Genomic DNA, 13,703 nt, shown 5'->3' with positions numbered 1-13,703 from the left:
CCAAAACCGCAGCGTCAGTCACCCATTGCTGAACACCACGGGTGGCGTCACGACCAAACACCGCATAACTATCCTCCATTTTATGACATGGCCAGGGCCATGGAAGTGGGTCACGGCACCGTGATCTTCCCCATAGAACTGTCCGGTCCGATTGCGGGTACACCACGGTCTTGGTTGGTGCGTCACATGGTGTGTTGGTGGTGGGGAAATACTTAAGCTTGTTTCCACCATCCTCTCCCTCCAACCACAGACAACAGAGAGGGGACCATTATCCTCTTCATCTCCTGACTATTGCGTGCCCATCACCTCTTCCTCCTCGTCTTCCTCCATTTGTTCCTCGGCTTCTGCACCTTTACTAACAGTTGTAATCCACCCTCCCATGGCACAGTCTGTGCGATGACAGTCCAAAGCTTAGAGATATTGTTTTCACTTTCGCATCCTCCTTTGCTTCCTCCTCTTTCTCTGCGACCACCACCTCCTCCTGCAAACTATTCAAAGCATGCTCCAGAATGTAGAAGACACTGGTACTGTGTTGGGCCAGACTATGCAAAATGTCATACTTTACCAGGGGTCATCACTAGTGTTGAGCATTCCGATACCGCAAGTATCGGGTATCGGCCGATACTTGCTGTATCGGAATTCCGATACCGACTTCCGATATTTTTTCAATATCGGAATTCGGCATCGGAATCGGAAGTTCAAAGTTGATTGACAGCCTGACGTCATCATGATGCGCGGTCATTTCGGGCCTTCCGGGGGTCTCTGCCGGCCTGCCGGGGGGCTGTGTGGACTGCCCGGGGTCTGTACCGGCCTGCCGGGGGGCTGTGCCGGCCTGCCGGTGGTCTGTGCACCCTGTGGGGGTCTGTACCGGCCTGCCGGGGGGCTGTGCCGGCCTGCCGGTGGTCTGTGCACCCTGTGGGGGTCTGTACCGGCCTGCCGGGGGGCTGTGCTGATGTCCGGGGGTCTGTGCAAGCATCGTCCGATGGGACTACAAGTCCCATCTGGCGATGCCTGCTACCATGACAGTGATTGACACATTAGCCAATGATGGGACAGTAGTAGTCCCATCATCCGGCTAATGTGTTAAATGTTAAAAAAAAAAAAAAAAAAAAATACTACATACATACTACATGCATGCTACATACATACTACATGCTACATACATACTACATGCTACATACATACTACATATATACTACATGCATGCTACATACATACTACATGCTACATACATACTACATATATACTACATGCATGCTACATACATACTACATGCTACATACATACCACATATATACTACATGCATGCTACATATATACTACATGCTACATACATACTACATGCTACATACATACTACATATATACTACATGCATGCTACATACATACTACATGCTACATACATACTACATATATACTACATGCATGCTACATACATACTACATACATACTACATGCTACATACATACTACATATATACTACATACATACTACATATATACTACATGCATGCTACATACATACTACATGCTACATACATACTACATGCTACATACATACTACATATATACTACATGCATGCTACATACATACTACATGCTACATACATACTACATATATACTACATGCATGCTACATACATACTACATACATACTACATGCTACATACATACTACATATATACTACATACATACTACATATACTACATACATGCTACATACATACTGCATGCTACATACATACTACATACATACTACATACATGCTACATACATACTACATGCATGCTACATGCATGCTACATACATACTACATGCTACATACATACTACATATATACTACATACATACTACATATATACTACATACATGCTACATACATACTGCATGCTACATACATACCACATACATACTACATACATACTACATACATACTACATGCTACATACATACTACATATATACTACATGCATGCTACATACATACTACATGCTACATACATACCACATACATACTACATACATGCTACATACATACTACATATATACTACATACATACTACATACATACTACATGCATGCTACATACATACTACATGCATGCTACATGCATGCTACATCCATACTACATGCCACATACATACCACATACATACTACATACATACTACATACATACTACATGCTACATACATACTACATATATACTACATGCATGCTACATACATACTACATGCTACATACATACCACATACATACTACATACATGCTACATGCTACATACATACTACATATATACTACATGCATGCTACATACATACTACATATATACTACATGCATGCTACATACATACTGCATGCTACATGCATGCTACATACATACTACATACATACTACATGCTACATACATACCACATATATACTACATACATACAATACATTCATACAATACATACATAGACATACAGTACATATAACATAGAGTAACATACTTACCAATACTTGTCACATTGTTCCCCAAAGTCATTGTCTTTTCCGGAATAAATATTAACATAACAAACCACAAAAATACTCACCCACGATCCGAAGCAGTCCACGAGTGTGTCCCACGACGATCTTGGGTAGAGAACTGCAGCATCAGATGATGCTGCCGTTCTCTACGGGCTGCAGGAATCCAATGACGGAAGGTAGGTATCCTTCCGCACTGTATTCCTCCGCCACTTAAAAAAAAAAAAGTCCCTAGTCTCACTTTATGCCATTGCTGCGTGGGAAATTCCCACACAGCAATGGCATAAAGTGAGACTAGGGACTTTTTTTTTTTTTTAAGTGGCGGAGGAATACAGTGCGGAAGGATACCTACCTTCCGTCATTGGATTCCTGCAGCCCGTAGAGAACGGCAGCATCAGCTGATGCTGCAGTTCTCTACCCAAGATCGTCGTGGGACACACTCGTGGACTGCTTCGGATCGTGGGTGAGTATTTTTGTGGTTTGTTATGTTAATATATATTCCGGAAAAGACAATGGCTTCGGGGAACAATGTGACAAGTATTGGTAAGTATGTTACTCTATGTTATATGTACTGTATGTCTATGTATGTATTGTATGAATGTATTGTATGTAGTATGTATGTAGTATATATGTGGTATGTATGTAGCATGTAGTATGTATGTAGTATGTATGTAGCATGCATGTAGCATGCAGTATGTATGTAGCATGCATGTAGTATATATGTAGTATGTATGTAGCATGTAGTATGTATGTAGTATGTATGTAGTATGTATGTGGTATGTATGTAGTATATATGTAGTATGTATGTAGCATGTAGTATGTATGTAGCATGCATGTAGTATATATGTAGTATGTATGTAGCATGTAGTATGTATGTAGTATATATGTAGCATGTATGTAGTATGTATGTAGCATGCATGTAGTATATATGTAGTATGTATGTAGCATATATGTAGTATGCATGTAGTATATATGTAGTATGCATGTTGCATGCATGTAGTATATATGTAGTATGTATGTTGCATGTAGTATGTATGTAGTATGTATGTTGCATGTAGTATATATGTAGTATGAATGTAGCATGTATGTAGTATGTATGTAGCATGCATGTAGAATGCAGTATGTATGTAGCATGCATGTAGTATATATGTAGTATGTATGTAGCATGTAGTATGTATGTAGTATGTATGTAGTATGTATGTAGCATGCATGTAGTATATATGTAGTATGTATGTAGCATGTAGTATGTATGTAGCATGCATGTGGTATATATGTAGTATGTATGTAGCATGTAGTATGTATGTAGCATATATGTAGTATGTATGTAGTATGTATGTAGCATGCATGTAGTATATATGTAGTATGCATGTTGCATGCATGTAGTATATATGTAGTATGTATGTTGCATGTAGTATGTATGTAGTATGTATGTAGTATGTATGTAGCATGCATGTAGCATGCAGTATGTATGTAGCATGCATGTAGTATATATGTAGTATGTATGTAGCATGTAGTATGTATGTAGTATGTATGTAGCATGCATGTAGCATGCAGTATGTATGTAGCATGCATGTAGTATATATGTAGTATGTATGTGGTATGTATGTAGCATGTAGTATGTATGTAGCATGCATGTAGTATGTATGTGTTATGTATGTAGCATGTAGCATGCATGTAGCATGCATGTAGTATGTATGTAGTATGTATGTAGTATGTATGTGGTATGTATGTAGCATGCATGTAGTATGTATGTAGTATATGTGGTATGTATGTAGCATGTAGTATGTATGTAGCATGCAGTATGTATGTAGCATGCATGTAGTATATATGTAGTATGTATGTAGTATATATGTAGTATGTATGTTGCATGTAGTATTTATGTAGTATGAATGTAGCATGTATGTAGTATGCATGTTGTATGTATGTAGCATGTGTGTAGCATGTAATTTTTTTTTTTTTTTTTACATTCAACACATTAGCCGGATGATGGGACTACTACTGTCCCATCATTGGCTAATGTGTCAATCACTGTCATGGTAGCAGGCATCGCCCGATGGGACTTGTAGTCCCATCGGACGATGCCTGCACAGACCCCCGAAGCCTGCACAGTCCACCGGCAGGCCGGCACAGCCCCCCGGCAGGCCGACACAGCCCCCCGGAGCCTGCACAGACCACCGGCAGGCCGGCACAGCCCCCCGGCAGGCCGGCACAGCCCCCCGGAGCCTGCACAGACCACCGGCAGGCCGGCACAGCCCCCCGGCAGGCCGGCACAGCCCACCGGAGCCTGCACAGACCACCGGCAGGCCGGCACAGCCCCCCGGCAGGCCGGCACAGACCACCGGAGCCTGCACAGACCCCCTGGCAGGCCGGCACAGCCCCCCGAAAGGCCCATACAGACCCCAGAGAGGCTGTACAAGGCAAAAACAGGGTTTTTCTTATTCCGATACCGGAAGTCCCATAGACTTGAATGGGACTTCCGGTATCGGAATCGGCGATACCGATACTTTTTTTAAAGATCGGCCGATCCATTCCGATCCGATACTTTGAAGTATCGGACGGTATCGCTCAACTCTAGTCATCACTGCTGCCACAGTCACTGCAACATGTGCAGAGTGGAATTCCACCCTGTCGTCACAGAGCATAACAACTGGTTTACCGGTAGCCCGATAGACCACTGTAGTGATATACGTCAATGACATGAGTGGTGTAGATGCCAGGAATGAGCACACAGCGGCTGTGCTTTCTGTAGCAGCGCATCCAGGCTTGGATAGTGGCACAGAAATTTCTGTACCACAAGATTGGCGACGTGAGCCATGCAAGGCATGTTTGAGGTTGCCCCGGCGTAGGTCTGCCCCTAGATTCGCACCGTTATTTTACACGGCCTTCACTAACTCCAGATTCGGTGAAGAAAGCCATTGATCAAGCTCGGCCTGGACAGCTGTCCACAATGCTTGAGCTGTGTGACTGCGTTCTCCAAGGCATATCAATTTAAAAACTGCCTGATTGCGGTTTACCCTGAAAGAGGTGTATGGAAGTGGGGGGATTGTCTCTGCACTGTTGAAAAGTGTGTAGCATTAAGGGAGATGTTAAGATCACAGGTGGAGGCCCTAAAGGAGGTGAAGGAGGCAGAAGCAGTGGAGGAAGGGTTAGATAAAGAGGTTTGTCCTGCTAAACTTGGGGATTCCAAGATTTGCTGTCTAGTGACATCTTGATGTCTAGTGTTTTAGTTCACCATCCCTTGGTGTGTAGTGGTTTAGTTCTCCAAAATTAGGTATTTAGTAGTTTATTTCTTCAAGCTCTGTGGTCTAAGTAGTTTAGTTCTCCATCTTCTTATGTGTAGTGGTTTAATTATCCAACCCTGGGTGTTTAGTAGTTTAGGCTGGTTTCACACTTGCGTTTTTTCCCCTATACTTTAACATGGGTGCGCATATGTGCGCATACATATGTACACGTACGCGTTTGTATGCGCATGCGTTTTTTTGCAGTGTGTGCTCGGGCACACAAAATGCATCCTGTTGCATTTTTTGTGCGTCTGACTTGCCCCAAAAAAAGAATGCGCACGCAATGCGTTTTTTTACAGCAAAACACCTATTAAAGTCTACGGGTGCGCATACGTGCGCATTGTAATGTGCACGTATGCGCAAAAAAAGCATGCATTTTTTTTAAAAAATGCACCAGAACCCGCAAAAAAAGCACACAAACGCATCATGCGTTTTTTTCATGCGTTTGTGTGCGCAGAAAACGCGCAGCAAAAAAACGCAAGTGTGAAAGTAGCCTTAGTTCTCCAATCCCTATTTTCTAGAAGATTAGTTCTCCTTCCTATGGTGTGTAGTGGTTTGGTTCTCTTTCTCTAAGTGCCCTGCAAGTCTTAGGCATTGCAAGACTTGTGGAGCAGCCCCTTCCCTGACTTCCCTCACAACCACCAGAGTCACCCAGTGCCCAGTCAGTGAGATGTAACACCCCTGTCCATGTTTGTTTGTGTTTGGAATACGTGAGCCTAGGATCATTACACTAAATGGATGGATACCGGACACTGAGGCAATACATGGGACTCAAGTTCAATGGTTACATGTAAAGATATATGGCAGAACGTTAGATTTCAGAAAGGCAGATTTTAAGGGATTCAGAAAGAGAATTGGAGGGATCCAATGGCTGGATATCCTTAAAGACAAAATGTCCAGGAAGGATGGGAAATCTTGAAAAATGAAATTCTCAATGCACAGTTGTTAACAATTCCAAAAAGAGGGAAGAATAGGAAGCATTTAAGGAAACCAGGATGGATGAACACAGAACTTAAGCACATGCTAAAAAGGAAGAAAAAAATGTTTATAAAATGGAAAGAGGGAGGCATATCTAAAGAAGAATATAATGCTGTCTGCAGAACCTGCAGGGCACAAATCAGATTATCTAAAGCTGAAAATGAACTGAGGCTTGCAAGAGATGTCAAAAGCAATAATAAAGGATTTTGGGGATATGTCAAAAGTAAAAGAAAAGTCAAAGATGCTATAGTATTTTTACAGGATGAAAATGATGAAATGGTAAGACAGGATGTTGAGAAGGCTGAACTTTTAAATTCCTATTTTGCATCTGTTTTCTCTCAGAAAGGAAATGCAACATCAACTGTTATTCACTGTCCTATTAAGGGAATAGAAGAATCCAGGATATCTATAAACAGAAAGATAGTGAGGAAACACTTAGCTAACCTAAATGAATTCAAGTCTCCAGGTCCAGATGAATTACACCCCAGAGTACTGAAGGAGATAGCAGAAGAAATTTTTGAACCCCTCTCCATAATCTTTGAAAATTCTTGGAGAACAGGAGAAGTGCCAGAAGACTGGAGAAGAGCAAATGTTGTTCCTATCTTCAAAAAGGGGAAGAAGGTGGACCCAGGCAACTATAGGCCGGTGAGTCTGACTTCTATACCAGGAAAGATCTTTGAACAAATTATTAAACAACATGTATGTCAATACCTGGATAAGAATGAAGTGATTAAACAGAGTCAGCATGGGTTTGTAACTGATAAGTCATGTCAGACTAACTTAATTTCCTTCTATGATGGTATCACTGATTGGGTGGATCAAGGAAATGCTGTAGATATAGTATATCTTGACTTCAGCAAAGCATTTGACAAAGTCTCTCATACAATCCTTATTGAAAAAATGACTAAGTATGGAATGGACAAGGCAACTGTTAGGTGGATTCATAACTGGCTTAGTGATCGGACCCAAAGAGTGGTCGTAAATGGCTGCACATCCAGTTGGAAGAATGTCTCAAGTGGGGTACCACAGGGCTCTGTCCTGGGCCCTGTATTGTTCAACATCTTTATCAACGATTTAGATGAAGGAATTGAGGGTAAACTGATTAAATTTGCTGATGACACAAAGCTAGGAGGGATAGCTAATACTAGAGAGGAGAGAGAGAGGATTCAAAAAGATTTAAATAAACTGGAGAAGTGGGCAGCAACTAACAGAATGGTTTTTAACAGGGAGAAATGCAAAGTACTACATCTGGGCAATAAAAATGAAAAAAGCATATATAGAATGGGAGGAATAGGGCTAAGTGACAGCACATGTGAAAAAGACTTGGGTATACTAATAGATCACAGACTGAATATGAGTCAACAGTGTGATGCAGCAGCAAAAAAGGCAAATGCAATTCTAGGATGTATTAACAGAAGCATACAGTCTAGATCACGTGAAGTCATTATTTCCCTCTACTCCTCTTTGGTCAGACCTCATCTGGAATATTGTGTCCAGTTTTGGGCACCACATTTTAAAAAAGACATCAACAAACTGGAGCAAGTTCAGAAAAGAGCGACCAGAATGGTGACCGGTCTGCAAACCCTGTCTTATGAGGAAAGGTTGCAGGATTTGGGAATGTTTAGTTTGCAAAAGAGAAGACTGAGAGGAGACTTAATAGCTGTCTACAAATATCTAATGGGCTGTCACATTGTAGAAGGATCAACTTTATTCTCATTTGCACAAGGAAAGACTAGAAGCAATGGGATGAAACTGAATGGGAAGAGACACAGATTAGATATTAGAAAAAACTTTTTGACAGTTAGAGTGATCAATGAGTGGAACAGGCTGCCACGAGAAGTAGTGAGTTCTCCTTCAATGGAAGTCTTCAAACAGAGGCTGGACAGACATCTGACTGGGATGATTTAGCGAATCCTGCTTTGAGCAGGGGGTTGGACCAGATGGCCCAGGAGGTCCCTTCCAACTCTATGATTCTATGATTCTATGATTCTATGATTGAAATAATTAAATCAGCAGTAATGCATCATTGGTAGATAATTACCCGTCATGCTTCCAATCGTTTTGCCATATATCTTTACATGTAACCATTGAACTTGAGTCCCATGTCTTGCCTCAGTGTCCGGTACCCCTCCATTTAGTGTAATGATCCTAGGCTCACGTATTCTAAACACTTATACTCTGATTGCACTTGGGGGAGTCCTGTACACTGTGGTCCAGCACTATGCTTGTTATGTCTGGTATTATTCCTGTTCCTACAAGACTGGTTTAATTAGTGGCAGTATATATATATATATATATATATATATATATATATTTTTTTTTTTTTTTTGTCCCGCATGCACCTAATGTGACCGCAGGCCACTTCAGCTACATCCTAGGGTATTGAGGTCACTTCAAATTAGATATGTACCCTCACTTTACGTAGTCTGCTCACTTATACATTTTGTATTGTGTCTTTTTGCATTTATGGACATTTTTCATGACTAATAAAAAATTTTTTGTACCTTTTTGTAAATTAGCATTGACTCCATTTCTCCGTTTTTTCCTCATCCATCCTTTGTAGAATGTGATCCCTCACGGGCAGGGTCCTCTCTCCTCCCATAGCAGTCAGTGACTTACATTGTTTGAAATTATTTTACTTGTTTTTATTATGTTCACCCCTTTTCACATAAATGGCACTATAAAAATAAATAATAATAATACCACTGTGCAGCTTCCAAAGAAAGGGAGTCACGTAGACCGTACAGTAACAGAAGTTTTAAAAAAACGGCGCAATTTTACTGTTTCTACTCTGGGAGATTGATTACACTTAAGTGGTGTGTGTCAATAATTTTGGGAAATATTTGTACTCCAAGTTGAGTCTCCATCATGTGCGTTGCCTGTCGCAGTAGGGCTCCCAGACAGGCAGGCCTGCAATTACTTTCAGTCAAATAGCTTTGTTACTATTATTATTATTATTATTTATTTATATGGAGCCATTGATTCTTTGGTGCTGTTCATGAGAAGGGGTTACATACAAATTACAGATATCACTTACAGTAAATAAACTAACAATCACAGACTGATACAAAAGGGAGATGACCCTGCCCTTGCGGGCTTACATTCTACAGGATGGTGGGGAAGGAGACAGTAGGTTGGGGGGTTGCAGCAGTTCCGGTGTTGGTGAGGCAGTAGCTCCGGTAGAGGTGAGGAGGCAGCAGACTGTAAGCTTTCCTGAAGAGGTGGGTTTTCAGGTTCCATCTGAAGGATTCGAATGTGGTTGATAGTCCGACGTGTTGGGAGAAAGAATTCCAGAGGATGGGGGCTATTCGGGTGAAGTTTTGGAGGTCGGTTGGGTGAGGATTGAATAAGTGTGGAGGAGAGAAGAGGTCTTGGGAGGATCGGAGATTACATAAAGTAAGATATCGGAAGATTAGTTCAGAGATATATGGAGGAGACAGGTTATAGATGGCCTTGTAGGTCAGTATTAGTAATTTGAACTGGATACCCTGAGGGAATGGGAGCCAGTGAAGAGATCTGCAGAGGGGAGAAGTGGAGGAGTAGTGAGGAGAGAGATGAATTAGTCGGGAAGCAGAGTTAAGGATGGACTGGAGAGGTGCGAGGGTGTTAGCAGGAAGGCCACAGAAAAGGATGTTGCAGTAGTGAAGGCGGGAGATGATGAGGGCGTGTGCAAGCATTTTAGTAGATTGAGGGTTGAGGAAAAGATGGATTCTGGAAATATTTTTGAACTGGAGGTGTGACAGGAGGTGGAAAGAGCTTGGATGTGTGGTTTGAAGGACAGGGCAGAGTCAAGGGTTACTCCGAGGCAGCAGACTTCTGGTACGGGGGAAAGCGTGATGTCGTTAATTGTTATAGATAGGTCAGGTAAGAAAGATCTGTGAGATGGAGGAAAGATGATGAGTTCAGATTTGTCCACATTGAGTTTGAAGAAGGGAAAGGAGAAGGTGGATATGGCTGATAGACACTCCGGGATTCTGGACAGCAGAGAGGTGATGTCTGGGCCAGTGACTAGCCTTACATTTTTATAACATTTGTGGTATACTAAATTAATTTTTGTGCCACTTGAGTGTAGGTGATCAAAAATCACGTTTAAGCTGTTGCATGAGGGCTCCAGCAGAGCAGGCTTACACTGGTCCCTCACACATCACATCTTAATTTAAACTTAAATTCAAAGCTGTAAATGTTGACCCAGACCTCATGCATGGCCCATGGTTGACTGCTGCTGTGCCATTATCACATTTGTACTGTGGGTCAATTTATGCCACTTTTCCGGGTGTCTGCCCCTAATTTGAACTTTTTGGGCAGCTTTCCCCCTACAAAGGTGTTGTCTATGCATTTGGTTTTGCCTCCCATTGAATTCAGTGAGGTTCAGATACGTTACGATGAACCATTCGGCGAACATCGGTCCGTTCGCTGAATCAGAACCAAACCGAACATTGAAAGGTTCGCTCATCTCTAGCTATAAATCAACTGACATGAGCTCAGATAAAGATTTATAAAATAGATGCAAACTCTCTGACAGAAAGAACTGACTGACAGATAACTGATTCTGCAGTCAGAAATCAACAGTATAACACAGCAACACTGCAGATATGGAATATAAATAGAGATGAGCGAGCACTAAAATGCTCAGAAGCTCATTACTCGAACCAAACAATTTCTAATCCTTGGGTGCTCGTTTCAAGTAACGAGTATAATGGGAGTCAAAAGGAAATCCAAGCATTTTTTCAGCAGACGGTACAAGGAGGTGAAAATTTTGAAATAGATCGAAAAAGTGCTAAATGGAAGTGGAACAGCATGGGGAGGCATCTCTGACTTCCAGATTGCTGCTGAAAGTGTGATGCGAGAAACTCGCATCAATACCCGGCACTGCCACCGGCACTCAGGACCGGAGTGTGTGGCTGCATAGAAATATATGCAGTCGCACATTCCACATTCCGTTCCCAAGTGCCGGCGGCAGTGCTGGGTATTGATGTGAGTTTCTCGCATCACACTCGCAAGTGTGACCCTGGCCTTACTCCACTTTAAGGACTGACAGTAAAACATTCAAAATTAATGAGAAATTGGGGTTTACAGGAAAGAAAGTGTTAAGAAACATTTTTCCTATATAATGACTAGTATATAAGCAAGATGTAAAAAAGTATTTAAACAAATTATAATTTAAATAAATTAAAATTGACTTTTTTATTAAAAAAATGAAAATGTCAGTGTTATTTATGAAGGAAGCAAGAAGTGCCAAAAATTAGGGACTCTGATACACCCTGTATTAGATACAAATGAGGGCCTCATACGCATTCTGTTAAACTTGTTATTTAGTGCTACACCTAGAATCATAAAAGCTATGCACTAAGTGCAAATCCTGCTCAAAATTACAAGCAGGGTCAGCATACACTCTTGAAGGCATCTACTATAGTGACTTATTCAAATATTGTGAAAAAACTGTAGTTGTATTACTCCAACACATATAAAAGCTTTGCACACAGTGCAAATCCTACCATTAATTACAAGCAGAGTCATTCATACACCTTTGAAGGCACAAACTTTTAAAAAATTAAGAAAACAATTAAGAACGTGTAGTTGTTGTACTCCTACAGTCATAAAGGCTTTGCACAAAGTGTAAAGACAGGAAGATATAAGTAGGGTCATCCAGTCATCCATAGACCCTAGAAGGCAAAATTTGGCAGGCCTCATTCAAATACTGAACACTAATAGACGCTTTATAAAGCTGTAAAACCTCACACTCGAAACACGCGTTTGGGTTCTTGTTTCTGCTCCTGTACCAGCCCAGTTCCTCCCTCACCCTTTGGTAAGTGATGCACTGCTTTGCACTTGTATACTCTTTGGTCCACTTGGCCTTTATACATAGTATTTCTGTCACACTTTGTGACTATGGTGGTGCAAAACCTTACTTTGCTTCACATATGAACTTTCTCTCGATTGACTGAGTAACCCTTGGCTGGCATTTTCACTTGTCTATCTTACCCTGCTGTTTATTTTTCTATAACCACAGTTGTTTTGTACAATTAGTAAAATCTTTTTATATGCATTCATAAACTCCTTCTCCTCTAGTTTTCTTTCAAATTTCTACACCTATTGCAGGACAATTTTGGTTTTTATCTCACACCAATGGAATTTCTCACAAACCAAGTTCTAGAATACATGTGACAATAGTCAATTTTTGAACAACCAAAATGGTACCAAACCAATGAAATTTCACATAAAGCAGGTTCTACAGTATATATGACACTAGTCAATTTTTGGAACAAAAATATTTTGTAAACTGTACCAGGCCAAGCTTTTTCAAAAATTTTAATACATAAAATGCTTTTGAACTGTCTTTTGGAGTTTTATATACCACCATAATGTAACAGCAACCATGTTCACCTGTTTGGATGAATAACTGAATACATAAAACATTTACAAAGGTATTTTTTAGTTTTGTATACCACCGTAATGTAACAAGAACCTTGTTAAACTGTATGGATGAATAGTTGAATTCATAACATTTTTTGAAGGTTTTTTTTATTTGTAGATACCACCGTAATGTAAAACAAATCACATATTACTCTATGGATGGCAAATTCAATCCAGAAAAAAATTTGAATGTAAATATTTTGAAGTGTAGCTGATGTACTCTAATCCTAAACTCAGAAAAGCTTTGCACAGAGTGCAATGCCGGGAAAAAACGATAAGGAGGGTAATACAGTAATCCAATTCAGGTGTCTGCTTCTTCTTATGCTTCCTGGGGGTAACTACCTCCAACTGCTTCCTGGAGCCTGATTCCCAGATCTGCCTTAGCTACTTGTGAAAGTAATCTGCATGAGTGCCCATTTCCACAAGTCAACTACAGCTGCCGTAGCCCTGGCAGGGCAGCAGCATTTGTAACTTCCAGCTCTCTGACTGGTGTGCGATGTCAAAATGAGTTGGAACGCAATGTTAT

This window comes from Dendrobates tinctorius, unplaced genomic scaffold, assembly GCF_039654945.1.
Source record: "Dendrobates tinctorius isolate UK_male_01 unplaced genomic scaffold, ASM3965494v1 ptg000097l, whole genome shotgun sequence".
In the NCBI taxonomy this organism is placed as follows: Eukaryota; Metazoa; Chordata; class Amphibia; order Anura; family Dendrobatidae; genus Dendrobates; species Dendrobates tinctorius.
The sequence above is the reverse complement of the archived record's forward strand: the minus strand, read 5'-3'. Positions refer to the sequence as shown.